Below are 22,878 nucleotides of genomic sequence, written 5' to 3' on the forward strand. Positions count from 1 at the left end.
GTCTTTCTGTTTCTTTCCTCATCATTCCTTGTAACTGGAAGGAGAGGAGAACACTAACTATTTCTTGATGCTTTAGTGACCCTTTGCAAGTGACCGCAAATTTTTAGTGGTTTGGTGTCAAATTAATAATATAATTATTTGCTTTGAATTACTAAATTGAATGCCTCATGTTAAATTCAACATAAGTATGTCAATGAATTTTGAAGAGAATGCAGCTTCTTTATGTAGGTGGCTTCCCATTGAGATTACATGGAGTTGCAAACAAGAGTTTCTTCTATAAAATAACACTGCTTATCAAAGCTGCCTGTGATGTCAAGGAAAATATGCCAAAATATATTTACTTTCAGACACATAGTTCAAGTCTCCTCCCCAGAGAGTATCCATCTGGATATTATCAAAATATTCAAAATATGAGAGCACCCTCCACATGCCTGTGTACTTGTAGTAGATTAAAAAGCAATGGTGGCAAAGTAACAGTATTAGCCAGAAAATCAGCACCAGTTTAGAAAGCAAAACATAGAGAAATTAAAGGCCAGCATAAGTATTGTTATTATTGATCATTTAAATGCTGCTGTTAAATGTAAATAGCACTATACGGTAAGAAAGAAGTTTCTATCCGATATGAAATCTCTGCTCTGTGAAGAAAGTTAGGATTGAGTCCAATTCTTTCAAACAGATGAACCAGATTATGTTATTTGATACCCTTGAATAACTTTTTGGCGTCTATTGAAAAGACCACAGCTGAACTTCTTAGCTTTTTGGATTGATGTATTAAGCATTATCTTGTACTACTAATTGAAAACACAACTTTATAGAACCAGCTTATTCCTTCTAGATAGCTAGATGATACATAGGAGAGATTTCTTCCCTGTAAGCAATTATTTTGTAGTGGTTGTTAAGAAGACTGGTTTCCAGCTCTTGCATGTGTCTGTGGAGTTTTACAGAAATTTATTGTTAACATTCATTTCCAAAGTCAGTTGCTCTATGTAATAAGTCCTTGGAAACGCTGTTGCTGTAGTTGTCATTCGGCATAGTTTGAAAAGTGAAATACTAGGGATTTTGGAATCTCTCTCTACAAAAAAATGTTTAGAAAAATCTCTATTGATTGTTATTTTAGTTTCTAGCAAGAAGTTGCATCTTCTGGTTTTAGTCACAGTGATTATTCAGTAATGAAGTACTGAAGAATAATTTGGATCAAAACTTTTTGTATACAATTGATTTAGATGTAGAACAGGTCATTCAAAAACACAGAATTGAGAAATATGTCTTTTTGGAAAAGCTGCTATTTTCGTGGCAACCAGAGTGGACCTCAAAAGGCTTGAGATAGTGACAGGTTTGATTGGGTTGTTCTAGATTGAATTTATAGCTGTTATTGCTGTTTAGCTATTAATTGGCAGGCTCCTGCGCTTGCCATAGGGCTTGTTTGCTTTATTTTATCTTAAAGTCTAGTGCTTGTTAGTGGCTGCTTTTTGCTTTTGTTGCTTGCTGTACTGTTTATCATCTTACTCTACTGTGCCTGGGAACATTTTGTGAACAGTAATGGGATGGCAGATGACCAGGGCATCACTGATATTTCTTTGCTGGTGTATTGGACAGGCTAGAGCTCCAGTGTGAACCTGAGTCAAAGGGTCTGTGATCTGGGATGAGTCCATGCGGGAGCAGGCCACGCTGAAGCATCTGTGGCCATGGATGTGCCCATGCCACAGCAGGTAAATCTTGAAGCATCTGTGGCCATGGTTATATCTGTGCCACTGTAAGTATCCCTCTAAAGGGACTGTGCCCCAAGGATTAGTGCATGTGGGAGAAAGTACACTTCAAAGCATCTGTGGCTGTGGATAAGTCAGTGATACAGCAGGTGCAACTTGAAGAATGAGTGGCTGTGCATGCTGGAGCATCAAAAGCATGTGGCCATGGAGGAGACCATGACAGAGCAGATTCAGTTTTGGAGGGACTGTGGCAATGAATAAGACCATGTTGGAGTAGATTCAGTTCTGAAGGGACTGTAGCTGCAGGTAAGCCCGTGTTAGAGCAGGTATATCACTGAAGAGATTGTGGCCCATGGATTATGCCATGCTGGAACAGGTACCCTTCAAACTGACTGTGGATCTGGATCAACTGTGGACCTGTGCTGCAGGTGTACAGTCTCTGATGGGATTATGGCTCACAGATAAGTCTCCACCTGGAGCACGTAAAACCTTAAGTGACTGCAGTCTGTAGATAAGTCCAAGCCAGAGCAGATGCAAGAGAACGACTTAATTGCAGTGTTAAACCCTATGGTCTGGTCCAAAGGGACCAGTGGTAGTAATTGTAATTGAAATTCCTTGAAAGTGTTGTAACCTGGGGTTTCGGTTGCATGTTATGGGTATTACTGTATCAGGAACCACCTGAACTGATGGAGGACAAGCCTCACAAGAACCTATGCAAGTGCAACAGTGACCTGACCTGACCTGAACAACTGCCCAATACCTCCATGCAGCACACTGCCTCTCCTGTCCTGAGTGGCCACCATAACATATGCAGCTCAAAGTCATAGCCTAAATGAAATCAGTGAATATTCTGTGGACATCTGTGGACATTTTATGGGTATTTTATAGACATTTTACCGGCGTGGTCCACAGATTAAGGGAATCATCTCTGCATATTGTAACAAATTATGAGAAGTGGGAACAGGGAGGTTAGTGAGGATGTATTGGATAGTGTGGGACCTAAACATGAAATAAATGATATAGAAAAAGTGGTGAAGAATGTACTGTTTTGGGTGGTATAATTTCCTTCATCGTAGCTAGTGTCGGTCTACATTCTGGATTTGTGCTGGAAACAGTGTTGATAATGCAATGATGTTTTCCTTATTGCTGAGCAGTGTTTATGCAGAGCCAAGGCCTTTTGTGTTACACACCTCACCAGCAAGCAGGCTAGGGGCGCCCAAGGAGTTTGGGGAGACGCAGCTGAGACAGGTGACCCCAAATGTCCTAAGGGATATTCCATATCCTACAGCGTCATGTTCAACATATAAATCTAGTTGAAGAAGAAGAAAGCTGGGGCGGGGGAAGGGGAGAGAGCGGGGAAGCTTGCAGTGATGGCATTTGTCTTCCGAAGTAACTGTTATTGCTAATAGAGCCCTCCTGTCCTGGAGATGGCTGAACACCTGCCTGGCCATGTGAGAAATGGTGAATGAATTCCTTCTTTTCTTTCCTTACATGCGCATTTTTAGCTTTACTTATTAAACTGTCTCTATCTCAACAGCAATTTTTCTCACTTTTACCCTTCTGATTGATTCTCTCCCATCCCTCTGAGGGGAGGTATGGAAGAAGGCTGTCTGATGCATAGTTGCCTTGCCAGCTGAGGTTAAAACATGATGCACAGGACTCCAGAAACAAAGTGACATACCTTTATATGTTAGACGTTTGAAATTACACTGGGCATTCTGGCAGAATACACTGAGTTTAGAAAGATTTCTCAGTGGCTTTTATTCTTTCAGTACATTGTTAGTATATATATTGATTATAGTGTTGACTGGAATTCCTCTTCATGCACACACTTTTTAATAAGTCCATTAGTGGAGGGTTATTTTGTCTTTCAGTTACTGTAAGTTTCATATAAAAGCCTGGTTTACTTTTAGTGATGTTGGTGCATGTTTGATGTAACATAGCTGTTTCTTAGTATTGTCAGAATTACACTAATGCACATGACAGAGTACCAATACTGCACTTGTCCTTTGAGTAAAATCTCTTAGGGACAATTTTGTCAGCTAACATCATGAAAAAAAAAGACGAAAAAAAGAAACCAAACCCACAGGATTAATTTCAATTAGTATCAAGTACCTTTTGAGGTTCTAGAATTCTTATGTGTTTTCAGAATTACTCATACTTTGAAATAGTGTTCCTTCTAATAATTCATCTTTTAGAGGCTGATCATTTTTTAATAACTTTCCGATTCGTTCTTCTGAAGTGCGTGTACTCAGTGAACTATGAAAGCCTTTGTTCCTTAAATAGATATTAAAAGTCACATAATAATTTAATAATTTAGCTTTAATAATTGTACAAAGGGTATTAAAGAGCAATGTGTGGGCATGTTAATATAAAAAAGAGGACACATTTTATTATTCTATGTATGAACAATGCTATATAATATTGCATTATGTGAAAAATTAGAATATTGAAAAAATACATATCTATTGAAAAATAGAGTGTATATTCAAAATAGAATAAATGAAAAACCCTTAACACATTAAACAAGAAAACATTTGGAGGGAGTTAAAAAGAGAAAGAGATGTCTCAGATTATCTCCACCCCCTCTGAAATTTAGCTAGTTTGGTGAAGATTCAGAGAGACTTTGTGCATTTGGAACATTGTTTCCTCAAAGACACCTGAAGGAATACCTTCTGAAGAGGAACTTCAATAGCAGAACAACTAATTATTTTTCATATACATACATGTATATATATATATATAATTTTCTTTTTATTTATTTTGGTTACATATACTGAAGGCAAAAAAGTTGTATTTTTCCCTGCCCATGGCAGGAGCTTGGATCTTTAAGGTCCCTTCAAACCCACAATATTCTATTCTATGATTTTCCTTGGTGCTCAAATCCTCCCCTCCCATCTATGGTGGCCACTGAATGACAGAATAGACAAGCTAATTTGTCAAAGCTGTGATATTAGAAATATTGCATTCATTTGACCAAGAAGAAAGGAAACACAGTGGAACGAGACACAACAAAGTAGTGTTTGTTGAGATCAGTAATACAGTCATCAGCTAAGGGCCAGGATGCCAAACAGGGCTCTTGCTTGACATCATTCTATTTAATACTCTCAAGATTATCAGTGCTTTTACATCATTCTATTTAATACTCTCATCAGTGCTTTTATGCCAAACAAAAATGCATCAGCATTTTTGCAGAGATTAGTTAGAACCCACTGGTCCCTGTCTACCCACCAAAGAAAGTAGAAAACCTACGCTGTGTAGATATAACCTTTTTTGGTCCCTGTCTCTGGAATAGAGACTAATCTGTTGGTAAAATGGCTGTATGTGGTGTATCCTAACTGGTCAGCTAGTGTGTGGATATGAATTCCCTCCAGGCATCTTTGCCTTATCAGTGTGTTTTAACCATTGTTTATATAACCAGGAACTGATATTAGTATTTGTGCTTAAACTTAATTGATAACTGTATTTTGCAGACACCCTTGTCCTTAGGATTAGTGTCAGTTTGATCAAGGAACATCTGGTTAAATATAAACCTCAAGAGAAGGAGATTGTAGAATATCACTTGGATTAAATCCCTTCTGCATTTAGACAGAAGAAAATAAATGCATTATAAGTGGATTAAGGCACTAGTCTGAACACTGAAGCAAATTCTGGTCTGCTAGGGCAGATTTTTAGTGAAACATCTATGAATTTTAGTACTCGAAGATTTGTATTGCAATTAAGTGGAGTTGAGGTTTGGGATTTTGGGAGTGGTTAATGTTTACAGTCACCTTGTTCACATTGTGATTTATAGTTCAGATATATTTTTCTAGAACCTTCTCTCACCGCATCATATGACACAGATGAAAATGAGCAACAGCTGTAATCTACATGGACATTACAAACTCAGTGTTGGGTTTAAGCTAGCTAGTCCTGATACAAGGACTGCAGAACATGAGCTCAGAATGCTAGCTGTTTCTATATGGCTCCTGGGAAGTTCACAGTGACAGCAAAATATGTTCATGTCTTTCTGAAATGTGACTTGAAATTATGCTGTCAGATGAATCTTGTTTGCTTCATCAGATGGGGTCAATCCTGTACAGTTTTGTAAATGCAATAGAACAAGAAAACCAGCAAGAGTCATTACATTTCCGAATACAATGGACAATCAAAGACTATCATGCTCCCTGGCATAGCTTAGAATAACCTCAGCATGGCTCATCCACTGCTAGGGTCGGTTCCAATCAGTGCTGGATTTAGCAGCGTCTTTTTAACATGGCCATTATCCTGTTAGAGTCAGTTTTACTCCATTTGAGAACTCCCCTGCATTCCCTCAGTTGCAATTTAACTTAATAGGAAAATATCTTTTGGCTGTCAGAGTAGTAAAAGGTGTTAGAGAAGAGTAAGGTTCAAGATTCAGATACATTTCATACAGCAATGAAGCAAGCACACAAGAAAAAAGGCAGTAACAACAAACATTATGAGAGACAGAAAGGGAATCTTAAAAAGCATGTGAGCACTGGGTCTGCCAGCTTTATGAAATTAAAGTATTTGGAAGAATATGATACCACATAGTGTGTTATGACTGCTGCCAACATGGTTTAGTCCAGCATCATAAGGGAGATGTTCAAGAAGGTAACTGTTTCTGAACAGAAATTTCTAATGGTGTGCTATTATGAGAAAAAGCAGCAACACTATTAGTGAGATAGTACTATTAATATCAGCCAAATTGTTGTCCTCTGCCCAGCCTCCCATAGCAGAAATTGCAAACCTCTGCTATACATGCGTAACACATCTAGCGCTGTGTTTATGGCTATATATATTTGGAGCCCATTTCATAAAGCTGGACAGACAAGATAGCTGTGTTCACAGGGGGCATAGGTATGCCACAAAATGCTTCTAAGGAACCAAAAGAGGAAGATTCTATGTATCTCCTTTCCTTCCTTCTCCTCCTTAGATTCTTTGCAAAATGGGTTTGGTTTTGGTTTCTTTTTTTTGTTTTGTATTTTGTTTTTCTCCTGAAGCGTTATGCTTCTGGAATCTTAAAAATAACTCTCTTGCATTTTCTAAACCAGACCAAGGAAAGCACCTTTAGCTGATGCTGTATGCCATAGAAGCTTGCATGTACATAGCCAAGAAACTGAACACAACAGTTTTTAAAGTGTCGTTGCCAAATTGATATCTACTTAGTTATTTAAATGCAGATAGCTTCAGCTACTGTGCCTACATCTCTGTCTCGTTGACATTTGTCCTGTGTTTTCCCCTTTTTGACCATCCTTTACTCTCACACTGTCATGCAGATCTACACTAATGATCAGGAAGCTGACTAATTTACTCCTCTGTGGAGGCATTGAAATGGGCTATAAAAGTCACAGCATGACCAGTGGATTTCAAAACGGTCTGTACAAGCCTTGGGGGTCCACTTGTGCACATCTCACAACATGACTCTACCTCAGTAAATTCAAATTAATGACAGATAGAAGAAATGAGAGTCTCTTATATATGGAATGCATTTGGGATTTGACCTTTGGGGAAATAGGAATATGAATGACTTCAATAGTACCCTAAAGATGAGAGAGAAGAATCAGATATGTTCAGGCTAATATTCTACAAGCTCAAAACATTTTGTGGCTGGTTTGCTTTAAAACTCAAACTTATGGAAACACAAGGAACAAGAGCCAAATGGGCATCAATTCCACTCAAAATGTCCATCTGCTCCTGCAAAACCTGCATGAATTTTTACATAGCAACCTGTGTTTCCTCCTGTAGTTGGAGTCCCTGGGTTGCTGGTTTTTGTGTTGTCCTTGACACACAGTAAATCCTGTTGTGATGCCAAAGCTTTGCTCAGTAAATGTTAGAGCTTACTGTACAATGTGTTCAGATAAATGTTATTTTGCATATGGTTATGACATAGAAAAATGTGGTGGTACCTGAACATAACATCTCTTTCCTCCTCCCCATTCTCCATTCAATATGAGCCCCTGATTAGCATCTACCTTTTCATTTACAATGCTTAACCGTTTGGTATGAAATGATAGCTCAGGAAAATAAAGCTTTGATTAAAAAAAAAAATCTGAAATGCTAAGTTTGGTACGTGATAAGCATAAATATTTCAGTTTATGATACATGGAGAGACTATTTTTAAGTGGCAGTGCATGTTCAAACTGATTTTGCTATAACTGCAATGTAGTGCAGAGTAATGGCTGATTATAGGCTTTTACATACGTATTTTTCTAAGCAGCTATTACGATAACATGGAACCCAACGTTAATTCACAATTTCATTAGAAAAACTATGCAGCTTTATTTGTAATGACCATACTCATCTTGGGGATATTTTACTTTGCTATTTTTGAAAACCAGTAAATATAATACATTTGAAGATTTATTTATTTTTCTCATATATGAATTACACTAATGAGTAGAGAAAGATTATTAAAGCAGCTTGTTACTACGGAGAAGCTGAATGATGATTTCTTGGTACCATTGTGTGCTAGAGTTTTTCAGACTTACAATCCTATGTGGAAATGAGGAAGGTCTGTCTTTGTTCTCACTCTTTCTTGCCCTCTCTCTTTCCACAAGATTTTAATATTATTTAATGAAATTTGCCTTCCTTATAAATTTCTCAGTTCTGACAAACAAGGTGACTTTAAAGCAAAGAGACTACATGCCAACTGTGTCTCCTTCTTATTGAGAGATACTCACCTGTCACTGATACCCAGTGTCCTAATTCATTTTAGGGAAGCAGTCAGTAGTAAGCAAATTCTGCCTCTCATGAAGTTACTTGTTCTACTGGTTCCAACATTCTTTCTCGAAAATGTCAAGGAATTTATAGTTTAGACTCCAAAATAATTAACTTAGATAACACTGAACTCTTTCAATGTAAAATTTTTCCTTGACTACTTTATTTATGTTTTCATATTATCTTTAAATATTATTTATATTATAATGCTAACATTACTTGTTTATTGACATAGTAAGAACTCTACTAATATAAATGAATTGGACACATTCCTATGAAACATTTTGACTTAGAGGAAACTAATTTTAGCAGAAAAGTGTTCAGTGAAAATTATTTTTCCAGCATCTACTTTATAGCAACAGCTTTTACATATTTATATATTTTTACTGGTAGCAAGAACTCTGACCTTCCTTATTTCTAAAATATTTTTAAATCATAAAGCTTTTGAGAAGCAGACATTTTAGATAAACTTGACAACATGGAAAGATCAACAAATTTCAATCTTGTATTAATATTCATTTTAATATTCATCATTAATTTTCATTTGAAAATATTATTTGATATTTTTGTAGTGTCCTGGGTTCAGCTATAGTGGTCAATTTTCTCCTTCTTAGTAGCCGGTGCAGTGCTGTGGTTCTGACTTTCAGCCTGGGAACAGCGCTTATAACATTGATGTTTTTAGTTGTTGCTAAGGAATGTTTACCCTGACCAACGACTTTGTGAGTCTCAGGCTCTGCCAGGGAGGAGGGGAAGCCGGGAGGAAGCAGAGACAGGACACCTGACCCAAACTAGCCAAAGAGGTATTCCATACCATGGCATGTCATGCCCAATATATAAACTGGGGGCCCCTAGAGGGGCTAGATGGCTGCTCAGGTCAGTCTGGGTATCGGTCGGCGGGTGGTGAGTGGTTGTATTCTCTTCCCTTGCTACCAATGCCCCTTATCAGTATTATTATTGGTGGTAGCAGTAGCGGTTTTGTGTTATACCTTAGTTACTGGACTGTTCTTATCTCAACCCATGGGAGTTACATTCTTTCAATTCTCTTCTCTATCCCTTTGGGAGCAGGGGCAGGAAGAAAGCTGGGGAGTGAGAGAGTGCCTCGTGGTTCTGGGTAAAAGGCTGGGCTTAAACCACAGCAGTTCTTTGTGGTGACCAATGTGGGCGTGAAGGGTTGAGATAACGACAGATCTGACCAGAGTGTGTCTAATAATATTTGTGATAAGCATTTATTGTTTCAGATTAATACTCACTTGTCACAATGCTGATTTATTGGTTCTAAAGTTGTTACTCTTGATCTCAGAGTTTCAGCATGTCATACTTACAGCCAGTATTTGCTGTTTTACTATTTATTGGCTGGGGAGCCTGGGATAAGGTTCTTGTTTTGCTGTACTTGATGATAATGACTTATAATGCAATAGACTCATTGGTCTTGAAACTGGTCTGGTATGCGTTCTCATACTAGATGCGTGTCATCACCTTGACACTTTGGGAGGCATATAATAGAATTTTTTGGCAGTTGAACAACTTCCTTTTTTCTTTTCTTAGGGGGTCAATCTATGGAGAAGATATTCCCTCACACCCTCTGCTACCCCCCCCGGCTATTTACAGTGGGAGTAGATTCTAGAAGAGTTTAAGATCCTGTATATCCTTTCAAAGCCCTTGAAAGCACCCTTCTCCTCCTGCTGGGAACCAGTTTGTTGCTGCATATGCTCTCTATGTTTTCCCTGTGGCATGACCACCCTCAGAACACCCTATTTTGTTTGATTGTGGAAGCTAAGGAGGCTTCAGCTCGTGTCCTGTCTAGAGTTAACCAAGAGATTTTCCCCAAGGCTTGACAGTCATGAGTGGTAGAGTGTGTGGGACAGTATGGGCAAGTATCTAGTCCAGTGGACCCCTCAAGTGCTTTGAAATGCACATGCCAAATTACAGTTTGATTGAGGCCTCTCTATCATGTGACCTGGAAAAGAATGATTTCAAATGGGGCTCTGAGCAACAACAAGCCTTTGGGAATATTAAACAAGAGATAGTTCCTGCAGTAGCCCTTGGACCAGTCCGGACCGGGCCAGATGTAAGAAATATACAGTACACTGCAGATGGGGAAAATGGGCCTACTTGGAGCTTCTGGCAGAAAGCTGCAGGGGAGACTAGAAGTTGAACCCTTGATTTTTGGAGTCTGGGATACAGAGGCTCTGAGGCCAGCTATACGCTCCAGGGGAGACTAGAAGTTGAACCCTTGGTTTTTGAAGTCTGGGATACAGAGGATCTGAGGCCAGCTATACCCCAACTGGAAAAAAAGAGGTACTGGCAGCCTGTGAAGGGGTTCAACCTGCTTCAAAAGTGATTGGCACTGAAGCACAGCTCCTCCTAGCACGCCGGTTGCCTGTGCTGGGCTGGATGTTAAAAGGCAGGTTCTCCTCTACACATCATGCAACCGATGCTACACGGAGTAAGTGGGCTGCACTAATTATACAATGAGCTCTATCAGGAAATCCCAGTCATCCAGGAATTCCAAAAGTCATCATGGACTGGCCAGAGGGCAAAGATTTTGGAATGTCACCAGAGGAGGAGGTGATGCGTGCTGAAAAGGTTCCACCATAAAATAAACTATCAGAAAGTGAAAAGCAGTAAGCCTTGTTTACTGATGGGTCCTGCCATACTGTGGGAAAGCATCGGAGATGAAAGGCAGATGTATGGAACCCCTGAGGACAAGCTGCAGAAACTGCCGAAGGAGAGGGTGAATCGAGTCAGTTTGCCGAGGTGAAAGCCATCCAGCTGACCCTGGACATTGCTGAACGAGAAAAGTGGCCAGTACTTTGTCTCTACACTGACTCATGGATGGTGGCAAATGCCCTGTGGGGGTGGTTGCAGCGATGGAAGCAGAGCAACTGGCAAAGCAGCGGGAAACCCATCTGGGCTGCTGCACTGTGGCAAGATATCACTGCCAGGGTGCAGAACCTGGTGGTGAAGGTACACCATGTAGATGCTCATGTACCCAAGAGTCAGGCTACTGAGGAACACCAGAACAACCAACAAGTGGATAAAGCTGCTAAGATTGAAGTGGCTCAGATGGACTTAGATTGGCAACATACAAGTGAATTATTATTGGCCCGGTGGGCCCATGACACTTCAGGATATCGGGGCAGAGATGCAACATATAGATGGGCCCGTCATCAAGGGGTGGGCTTATCAATGGACACTATTGCCCAGGTTATTCACGAGTGTGAAATTTGTGCTGCAATTAAGCAAGTCAAGCGATTAAAGCCTCTTTGGTATGGAGGATGATGGCTGAAATATAAATATGGGGAGGCCTGGCCGATTGATTATATCACACTCCCACCAACCTGACAAGGCAAGTGCCATGTGCTTACCATGGTGGAAGCAACAACCAGGTGGCTGGAAATATACTCTGTACACCAGGCCACTGCTCAGAACACCAGTAAAAATAAGAGAATTTCTCTTTATTTCTTTGTTTTCCTGAACAACTCCCTTTAATTCCACCATCAAAGAAAAAAAAAAAAGGGGAAAAAAAAAGAAGTGTGTGTGTGTGGAAACAAAGAAAACCCATCAAAAAGCTATAAGAAAAGATTTAAAAAGTCAGAAAGACAAACATTTGTAGTTGCTTATATTAAATTTTAAAAAAGTAGAATGTCAAAACAGGGTAAGAGACTAAATGTTCCTGAGTATATGTCAGCAAAGAACATGTACAAGATGTGCAGCAAAGAACGTTTCTTTGCAAGTGCTATTCACAGTTGGTGAATTTTAGTATCCAAATCAGAACTGTTTGATTCTCCTTCTAAATAGGGGAGCAAGCCATAGAGTTTCTCTCAGGCAACCATTTCACTTAATGCCAACTGGAGAGCTATTTTTCTTTTTCTTTAGCCGAGTAGTGCATTATTAGACTAATTAGCTTTACTGTTATGATTTGTCAATACCCCAGGCATTTCTTTTGGGTAGCAATTTCCACTCCCTGAAGCTTTCATGGAATTCAAAAATGGAGATAATGCAGTACATTTTTGCCTCTCAAATTTCAGTGCTCCATCAACCTGGCAAACGCTACAAACTGGCATAAGAGATCCATATTAGTGTCAAGCAACAATTTTTGCTTTGGGGGATGAAAGCCAGGATTTTTATTGTGCTTATTTTGTATTTTATTTAGATGGTTGCCTAGAAATCAGAAAAGATTGATTAAAAATAGTGTTTTCTAGATAAAGCAATCATGGAATCATTTTCCTGGCACTTCATTTTGAGATGCTCAGTTAGTGCCTTTTCACCATTCCCTTTTCACTAAGCATTACAATAAATAAACTAAATCCAGTAAACAATCCAAAGGTTACCATCCTTGCATCTCAGCTGGTTTTACACCTCATGCTGTCATGCTACATAATATCAACTGGCAATGCTTCTGGCTGAACTCAGGTACAGATTTAGGAAAAGTCAAGTGTCCAACATTGTTTGCCTGTCTTTGGTTCAGGGATCCTTTCTTGTGGTGATTTCCACACAGTGTGTGAGAAGGAAGGTCACATTATTTTTCACCAGCTTATCTAATAGTCTAAATGTGTGGACTTGAAAAGTGTAATGTATGTTAGCGGAGTAATTCCATATTAAAGAAAAAAAAAATGTTTCAAGAGTGAGGTGGGCTAAAGATTCCTCAGTGCAGAAAAAGATGCTGCCTTGAGGAAGTTATTAAACAATGCTTTGATGACAGCATTCAGTTTTGTAACAGGCAGCCAAATATCCCAGTCATTGGCATACAATTCAGCATCAAACACATGGATGAGTAGTAATACTGTGTCTCTGGAGTACAAACAAGCTGAAATGCTCCTCCAAATTATTTACTTTTCTTTTTCTTTCACTCCACTTCCAAAGGAGTATGGATGTCAAACAGTTTACAGCTTCTGTGGGCTCAGAATACCTCTACTTTTGTGTTGCACTTCACTTTAACATTTAGGAAAAAAACACATAACTTCAAAACTGAGAGCAGAGCTGATGAAACTAATATATCATAAAGCAAAACTTATCTCATCTGAAAGAAAATATAACACAAGGATAGCTTTAATTCTGATAGTTCATTGGGAGAAGAACAGAAAAGTCAATTACAGAAAAATCCTTTCATAAAAGTGTATGGTAGTCTGTTTACAAACAGATGTACTGATTTCACAGAGTTAATGGGAATTTTAAAAAGAAAGACATCTGGGAAACTGATACAGGCACAGCCCATCAGCAGCCGCCTTATCATCTGACAAACATGTTAGTCCTAAGCTGCCAGTTGCCTACTGAACTTGCCAAGAAGCCAGATGCTACCATTGGTTAGCACACACCAGAAATCACAGCGCTAAGTAAAAAACAGCTAAGCAAAATATTATACTGTGTATTGGTTTGGTTTGGGGTTTTTGGTTCGGGGTGGGGGGGGGGGTTGGTGTTTGTTTTGTTGGGGTTTTTTTTGTTGGTTTTTTTTTTTGTTTTTTTTTTTTTTTTTAATCCTTCTTATATTTGAAAACTAGGGATTTTAAGAAGATAAATAACTAGTGGGAGTTGAAGATGAAATCCTAAATTTAAGGTGAAATTGCAAGTTTCATGAGACTTTCAAAGAGCTCTAGATTGTCTGGTACACCTTTTTGCAAAATACACATTCCAGTCTGGATTTTATGGCTTGATTTTAATTTAATCTATTGATTTATGTATTTCAATGGTGTTTTTGTTTTTGTTTTTGTTTTTATTCAGGTATCAAGAGTTTGGAAAATTAGAAGTAAATCACGGAGAAGTTGATAAGTATTCAGAAGTGTTTAGAGAAAGGTAGATAAAAGGATGGCTTTATTAAATACCTAGCTCTGTAACTTAAAACAGAGAACCTATTTATAGCACATGCACTTATATTGTGTATATATATATATGTAGGAATATACACTCTCAAAATACTACAAGACAATTCAGAACTTTTTTTTAATTATTAATATATTATCAATGCCCATTAATTATTTTACTGGAGCAAGTTTTATCTCCTGCACTGTGTTCTCTAACTGCTGTCAGCTGAAGGCACTGAACAGCACTAAGTGGTTCTGGGAATAAAATTAAATAAAATCATGGTTGCTTCTCTCATTTTAACAAGGCAATCAGTAGGGGGTTTTCTTTTTCTTTTTTTTTTTTTTTTTTCTAGTTATCTAGCAGCTGTTTTCTCTGCCAAAGAAGAAAATATCACCTGAAATTACTCCAGCTGCAAATTCTTATGCTTTTATCTCTTTCCAGGTCCACAGTGATGCCCTGTGGGGTTGTGTGCAGGTCAAATATGGGACACATGGAGCACTCGATTTTGGTGCATCAGGCCATAGATGGGATCGTTATCCAGCAACAGTTGTTTCAGGATCTGTTCAAGTTCATGATATGCTGAAAGTGGCTCTGGTCTCCCATAAAAGGTTAATTTTGTGATTAGAAAAGACAGAAATTATTTTCTAAAAGAAAATACAGATTCCAATCAGACCCAAACTGTAGGGGGAAACCCAGGCACAGGCAGAAAGTTCGTATCAAGCCAACCGTGCTTGGCAAGCTAGATTAGGAACACTCAGTTCCTGCTTCTAGAGATTAGTGATAAAGCATGCTCTGTCATCCACTGACGGTGGTGGAATCTGATCAAAAATGAGTTGCTGAGTAATATCTTGCCAAATATAATAAAAAGTAATTCTGTTTGGCAGGTTTCTTAATCAGGTTGCCCATTTCTACATTTAAGCAGAAGTCACACTTTTTTATGCATCTTGGGGAAAAAAAAGATTACTGATAATAAAGGCGTGGTTATAACATACTGTGTAGAGTGGATCTATATTTTTTCTAGTATAACATAGCAGGTTAATGTAATCATGGGTCAAGTGGCAGGAAAGGGGTGTGGGAATGCACTGTCGTTGAAAGCTTGAATAAAAAACAGTTTGTGGTGTTGTGGGTGCAGTTATCAGCACATACAAGAGCGATAGATACCCAAAAACATCTGTTGTCTAATTTGCGGACCACTGGAAGCAATGGGTGTAGGTGGAGCTGTAAGCCCCTTCTGCAGTAAAGGACAGAAAGCTTACTGTTCCTGGAATAGAAAATAAGCCATCCAGCTTCTTCATATTGTTAGCTGTATATTGTTTTTCAACTGTTATTGGATAACATTTTTTTTTCATGCTAATATTATGCTTCTATAACTATTCTGTGGATAAAGAAATATGTTATCTAAACGTTATGTTAAGCCAGCTTTTCCTGACATGGTAGGTGATAAGAGAGGGAAAGAGTTTCCACATCTTAGTTTCAACTGGCATAGAGCTAGTTTTCTTTGTAGTAGCTGGTGCAGTGCTGTGTTTTGGGTTTAGGCTGAGAATAATGCTGATACACTAGTATTTTTACTTTCTGCTAAGCAGTGCTTACCCCTATTAAGGACTTTCTGAGTCTGTCATGCTCTGCCAGTGTGAGGAGGGACACAAGAAGCCACGAGGAAGCAGAGACAAGACACCTGACCCAAACTAGCCAAAGGGGTATTCCATACCACAGCATGTCATGCCCAGTATATAAACTGGAGAGAGTTACCCAGAACGGAAAGATCGCTGCTCAGGTTGGGCTGGGTATTTGTTGGCAGGTGGTGAGCAAGTTTATTGTGCAGCACTTGAGTTTATTGGGTGTTTTCCTTTCTCTTTTTAGTTTTATATTCTCTCCCCTTATCATTATTACTATTATTAATAATCGTATTAAACTGTTCTTATCTCAACCCTTCAGTTTTACATTCTTTTGATTCTCCACCCCATCTTGCTTGGGGAGGAAAGAAGAAGGGGAGTAAGCAAGTGGCTGTGTGGTGCTAAGTTACCAACTTGGGTCAAACCGTAATACCACATACCCGAAAAGTGAAGAAAGCTTTAAATTTTGTGATGTTGGCATGTTTATTTACATCAGGCAAAAAATGGGGAAAGTGCTGCACACTACAGAGCGCTTGTATGCCTAACATAAATGGGGAGGAAAGATGCAAAGGTTTTGAGCCTTTCCACTATACGGGATCATGCTGGAGGTTCTGCAAGATGCTGCACCTTGCTTCAACTCTTCTAGGGTTCCAGGAGCCCAGGTAGAAGTTTGTAGAATGCAGGAAATTGCAGCAAGCTTTTTTTAAATCACAGTAAGGTATCAAAAAGCACAAAATAGGCAAAGTAGCTCAAGAAAAAAAAGAAATAATTGAGCAGCTGTTTAATTTCTAGCAAAAGCAAATGACTTTTCAGTTATAGACTAATGGCCTTCGATAACAAGTTCTTCCATTCAGATTTGTATGAAGGAGAACTCTTCCGACCTTGAAAGTATTTCTTTCATTCTGTAAAGGCAACAATGCCCCTTTCTAGTCTTTCAAGCTTGAATGAATTTTTCAGTGCATTTTGAATAGATTTTCACCTTGGTTGCAGTAGATCTTGTTTAACACAGGTGTTTCTCTAGTTATGTTGAAAAGAAATTTTTGAGCACAGCCAATGAAAGCTGCTTGTTGTTGGCATCAGACTTGGTGCTTGTTGCTGACTGTGTACCCATTATTACAGCAGTTTACACAAGAATCCACTTGACCAGACAGCCACATGCAAGTTGTGGAACACCACAAAGTAAATGCTGGGCCAGACTGTGTCTTGTGTTGAAATATTCTTATGTGTCATTGGCAAATTATCCTTCTTTAATATTTCAAGTCTACTATGGATTTCAAATCATAAGACAGAGGGGCTGAAGAGTGATGTATTCAGTTCTGTCTTGTTCTCCCTCCTGAAATACCTAATGTTAAGGTTTTAATGCACACTTAGTAGCAGCTGAGGCCTGTAGGCATGATAAAATTCACAGCTGGTCAAGAAAACAGATCCCAGACTGCGCATGCCATCTCCAAGATCTGTAATAAGTCATAGAATAATCACAAGGATAAAAGGTTGTGAGTTGTGTTTGGGTTTGATTTGTGGGGGGTTTTGTTGTCTTTTTTGTTTTTTTAAAAAATGAGCTGTTTTGTATGTAACTGCTCACCTTACTCCTCATCCAGAATTGACCCAGAACTACACTGAAGTCTGAGAAGACAGAAGACTGATAATTCTTTAATCACCTGTCATTCTGCCTTCCTACTTTGTCATGCTGGATTGATTTTATCCTACAAGTAACCTATTCCACTGGTCCATTAGAGTTCCGAGATTTAGCCCTCTTCCTCTTTCCTTGGTTTCAAATGAAAGTATCCTAGTGCACCTTTCCCAGGCTCTAATTCAGCCTGTTCAAAGGTTTGCAAATATTAGGAGACAATCTTTCAAATTTCTGGATGAAAGAAGCCTTGGATACAGGCCTGAGGCTAAATATTACCTTCACAAACTTCAGCAGGAATAGAAAACGCACATCTAATCTGGCTTTAAATTACTTCTTAATAGCAAAAATATTTGACATTTTTTGAATATCCAACATGATGATAGTTTAGCCTGAGGTTTAAATATGCATTCTTTAGAAGGTCTGGAAAACAGTTGTTTTATACCTGAGTTTGTCCAAAGAAATCAGGCATTGATTAAGGTTTCCTTCCAGCTAGAAATTTAATAGACTTCCATGAGTAAGAGGTACTGTATTTAAGATTCTCACATGACAACTGACATCTGCAATCAGCATTTCTATGGAGTATTATCCCATTCCTCGGCACTCAGGCTCAGAGCTATCTCATTTGCAACATTCCATAAATTAAGAACTTCAAGGACAAGTTGACTTGGGAACTCTTTTTGTTTTCTTCACTTTTGTTTAGTTATAAAACTCTATTTTTTTTTTTTTTTTCAGAACAAGTAACTTACCCTGAATACTGCAGTGGTGCATCTACCCCCCCTCTTCCTCATCCTCTGGGCTACTCTATGATCTAAGAAGTACCTATCAGGCCTTCTCATTTCTGTAATGAGTTGGGTGGTGAAACAACCTTTGACCATTACAGGAATTCTTACATGGCTAAGGAGAGAGGGACTCCTGTTGCCTGGCAAAGGTAGCTAGTGAGACTAGGGATAATTTAGTCATCCCCTGACAACCTCAGAACATTTATTCCCTTGATCATAGCCCAAATGGAATGGTACAATTGTCGTCCAAGCTTTGAAAAATTTGCAGTAATTACTTAGGTTGCAGCCAGAATGGAAATATACTAATGACTAAAGCCAAACATCTTGCAACCCTATAAATAGCGGTGCTAAGTGAGACCCTTCGAACTCTCACAGTGGGCTGTGACCAGCATATCTCTCTGAGTGGGCTGCCTCTCAAAGCTTGCAAATTCTCAAGTTTGTGATAATCAGAGGGCAGTTGCCAAAATTTGAAGGTCCTGGGACCTGGGCTAAAGTTCCCCCACTCCTTGAGGATTAACTTTTGCCTGTTGAGAAAGGCTGAGACCTTTGATGTTAATATTTCACTGAACTCAAGGGAAATTTTTAACAGGTATACCTTAATGTGTCTTTATAGAACTTTTTATACATTTATACGTGTGTGCATATGTGTTTATAAATTTCTATAGCAAATCTAAACCTTGTGACTCAATGTGTGAGTGTCCCTTACCCTTTTTGCCTGTGGTCTCTGTATAAATAATTTTTAGTTTGATTTTGCCTTGATTTTCCCTGCCATACTTAGAATGATAGAATCATAGAAGGGTTTGGGTTGGAAAGTATCCCAAGATGATCTATTTCCAACACCCCTGCCATGGGCAGGGACACCTCACAGTATATATCCAGGAATATCCAAGCCTTCCTGTTATCTGTGTGTCCCTTCCCTCCTCTGTTAGGCAATTCTAATTAACGGTCAGGGGGTGCCCAGCCATCCAACTCTTTGCATTATGCAAAGGCTAACAGGAATTCTTGGGGAAGCAGATTGGTCCAGGAGAGAGGGAGAAAGGTGTACCACTACAAAAAGACGCTGAAAGGCTTCTTCATTCTGGGGCTTTGCCAGTCACTCTTCAGTGAGTCACCATTGTAATAACACAAAGGAATTTCGGAGTTCCTGTTGGTGAATTTCTCTTAATCATTAGTGTATGACAGTTTATATTTCAGTCATCGGTTAAATAACTAACTATGGCACAGCCTGGCCCCATAGCACTGCTCCTCTGGGTGCTGGACCAAGTGAACTAAATGCTACTGCAGATGAAATTTAGGCTCTGTGTCTAGAAGTACTGAGAAATCACCAAACTTTCTCCAGGTCTGAGTCCCTCAGCACAGGATAGAGTTTGTAATTTATAAGACACATTTACTCATCACAGTCAAGTGCCAGCAATAGGAAGGGCAACTAATGCAAATTATTTTGTAACTGAAGAGTGATTTTTAGTATACTTTATCCACTTTAAATACCCCAGGCAAAGCAAATCATTCCTCCTCACCAAAATCTCAAAACAAAGACTCTTTTGCAAGCCATGCAATCCGTTTCCATTGTAAATAAGCTGCAGTGGTAATAAGAAGCCATGTGCTTCTTTCTACTACACATCTAAATAATTTTTCATAGAATGCAGGAGATACAGCCCTGACTCTTCATTCGCTGTAAGCCATTTTAACTTTCCTTTGCTGTGGCAAAAAAAAAAAAAAAAAAAAAAAAAAGAATAACTATAGCCTTAAAGCCACATGAAGTATTTTAAACTTTTCTTTTGCATGTTTTAAAAACTAACTAAACCTAAACAGAATAATAATTGTGAAATTCAAGAGTTTCACTTTAGAAATTATAAAGGCAGATTAAATCACTGAGGTCTTTATGGACACAGCAGATAATATCTCACAGTATCAGATATCACTATAGTACCCTGAAACCCGTAATATTGAAGATTTCTATTAAACACATGCCAGATTTCATTATGACAGTGTTGCATTTCTTTCAATCATCATTTAGTTTACATTTCTGACTAGTTTAATTTCTTTAGCATTTAAAGGTTGTAGAGTATCTCATGTACAAGATCAGAACGAGTAACAATAACACTTCCTTCTTTTTAATGCTCTGAAATAACTTTAAATAACAGAACTCCTCAAATGCAGTAACTTCCAAACATGTGGAGATACTTAAAAGATTAATAACTTCTAGTAATAGTAAATTTCAATTACAAATTGCCCTTTTTGCCATTGGCGTTTGAGCAACTGTGGTCTGTAAACTAGGATTTTTAACCTGAACTTAGCAAACCATTAATATTCTTAAAAATAAAAATGGAGTTCAGATGTTCCTTGTGCACAGAAATTCTGCTTGTCCACATTGCTAACAAAAGCCAACTATATTATTGGATGCTCTGAATAACCTCATTTTATTTCAGAAAAAGGAAATCAAACCAAGATAATTCTTACCACTACCTTGATATTTTGAACCTCTATGAAATAAGGAAAATGGAAAATGGAAAGATCAACTGTAATTTCTCAAGGTAAATCAACTTACTTCAGGGAGGTTAGAATCCCAGCCCACATCAAAACAGGATATATATCAGCATCTCAAAACGAGTTCATTCTCCCCAGACTCTTGAACTCAGCTTGCAGGTAACTGTCAAGTCTAAATCCTTGTAGCCTTGTAGATTTAAACTAATATCAGAGGGGCTACTTGGAAAAGCTCAGTTTCCCTGACCTGCAAATACATGTGAAATAATTACTTCCTATTATGTTCAACACAGTAAGACCACTCCTTCAACAGGTTGCCAAACTTAACCAAGTTATCCCCCTGCATTAAGAGTGAGGCTGAGGCTGGGCACCCTTGAAACTATTTCTCAGGTCCCCAGATTACATCTTAATAACTATGCTTTCTTGAAGACATTTCATAGGGTTCAGATTTTCTAACCTTTCTAAATAGCCTTACAAACTTCACTACGTAAGGATTAAAATAGTTCACAAAAAAGCATGGATTTTATAAAAACAACACTTGTGGGATTGAACTCTGTAGATAATTTTAATATTATTTCATTTCTGAAATGGAGAATTAGGATACAAGACTTTGTTATGGTCAAAAAAGAAATGTATTCTCAGACATTTAAGAATAGTCTAAGAGCTAGAGAAATGCTGTCTTAAGACTCACTGCAGTGCCTTTCTTCTATATTGTTTCAATGCCTCTCAGCATCAGTTATTTCTGTCTGAAAACCTCAAATATAGTGAAAAATAGCTGAAAACATAAATGGCCTTTACAAGAACACATTTATATTTGCATATGTGTGTTTAAGACTACTTAGGGTGACAGTGTGGTCAAAAATGTATTCTAGTCTTTCTCTGTCTTAGCTATGTGCTCTTAGTGCCTAAGTCCCACTCACACAGCAATTCTCCGAATATAACCCCAGTTTGACCACAACAATCAGGACCAAATCAAAAGAGAAGGTCAAGGCAATCTTAGAATGATAGAATCATAGAACGGTCTGGGTTGGAAAATATCCCAAGATAGTCTATTTCCAACCCCCCTGCCATGGGCAGGGACACCTCACACTAAACCATCCCATCCAAGGCCCTGTTCAGCCTGGCCTTGAATACTGCCAGGGATGGAGCATTCACAAGCTCCCTGGGCAACCCATTCCAGTGCCTCATCACCCTCACAGTAAAGAATTTCTTCCTTATATCCAATCAAAACTTCCCCTGTTTAAGTTTGAGCCCGTTACCCTTTGTCCTGTCACTACAGCTCCTAATGAATAGTCCATCCCCAGCATCCCTATAGCCCCCCTTCAGATACTGGAAGGCTGCTATGAGGTCTCCACGCAGCCTTCTCTTCTCCAGGCTAAACAGCCCCAACTTTCTCAGCCTGTCTTCATATGGGAGGTGCTCCAGACCCCTGATCATCCTCGTGCCCCTCCTCTGGAGTTGTTCCAACAGTTCCATGTCCTTTTTATGTTGAGGACATCAGAACTGCGCGCAATACTCCAAGGGAGGTCTCCCGAGAGCAGAGTAGAGGGGCAGGATCACCTCCTTTGACCGCTTCTTTTGAGGCAGGCTAGGATACGTTTGGATTTCTGGCCTGCAAGTGCATGCTGCCAGCCCATGTTCATTTTCTCATCACCCAACACCCCCAAGTTCTCCTCCACAGGGCTGCTCTGAATCTCTTCTCTGCCCAACCTGTAGCTGTGCCTGGGATTGCTCCGACCCAGGTGTCGACCCTTGCACTTGGCATGGTTAAACATCATAAGGTTGCCATCAGCCCACCTTACAAGCGTTTTGAGGTCCCTCTGGATGGCATTCCTTCCCTCCAGTGTATCAACCGAACCACACAGCTTGGTATCATCGGCAGACTTGCTGAGGGTGTGCTCAATCCCACTGTCCATGTCACCGACAAAGATGTTGAACAAGACCGGTCCCAACACCGATCCCTGAGGGACATCACTCGTTACTGATCTCCAGCCAGACACCAAGCCATTGACCACAGCTCTTTGCGTGCAGCCATCCAGCCAGTTCTTTATCCACCAAGTGGTCCACCTATCAAATTGGTGTCTCTCCAATTCAGAGACAAGGATGTCATGCGGGACAGTGTCGAACGCTTTGCACAAGCCCAG

This window comes from Lathamus discolor, chromosome Z (genome assembly GCF_037157495.1).
Source record: "Lathamus discolor isolate bLatDis1 chromosome Z, bLatDis1.hap1, whole genome shotgun sequence".
Lineage (NCBI taxonomy): Eukaryota > Metazoa > Chordata > Aves > Psittaciformes > Psittacidae > Lathamus > Lathamus discolor.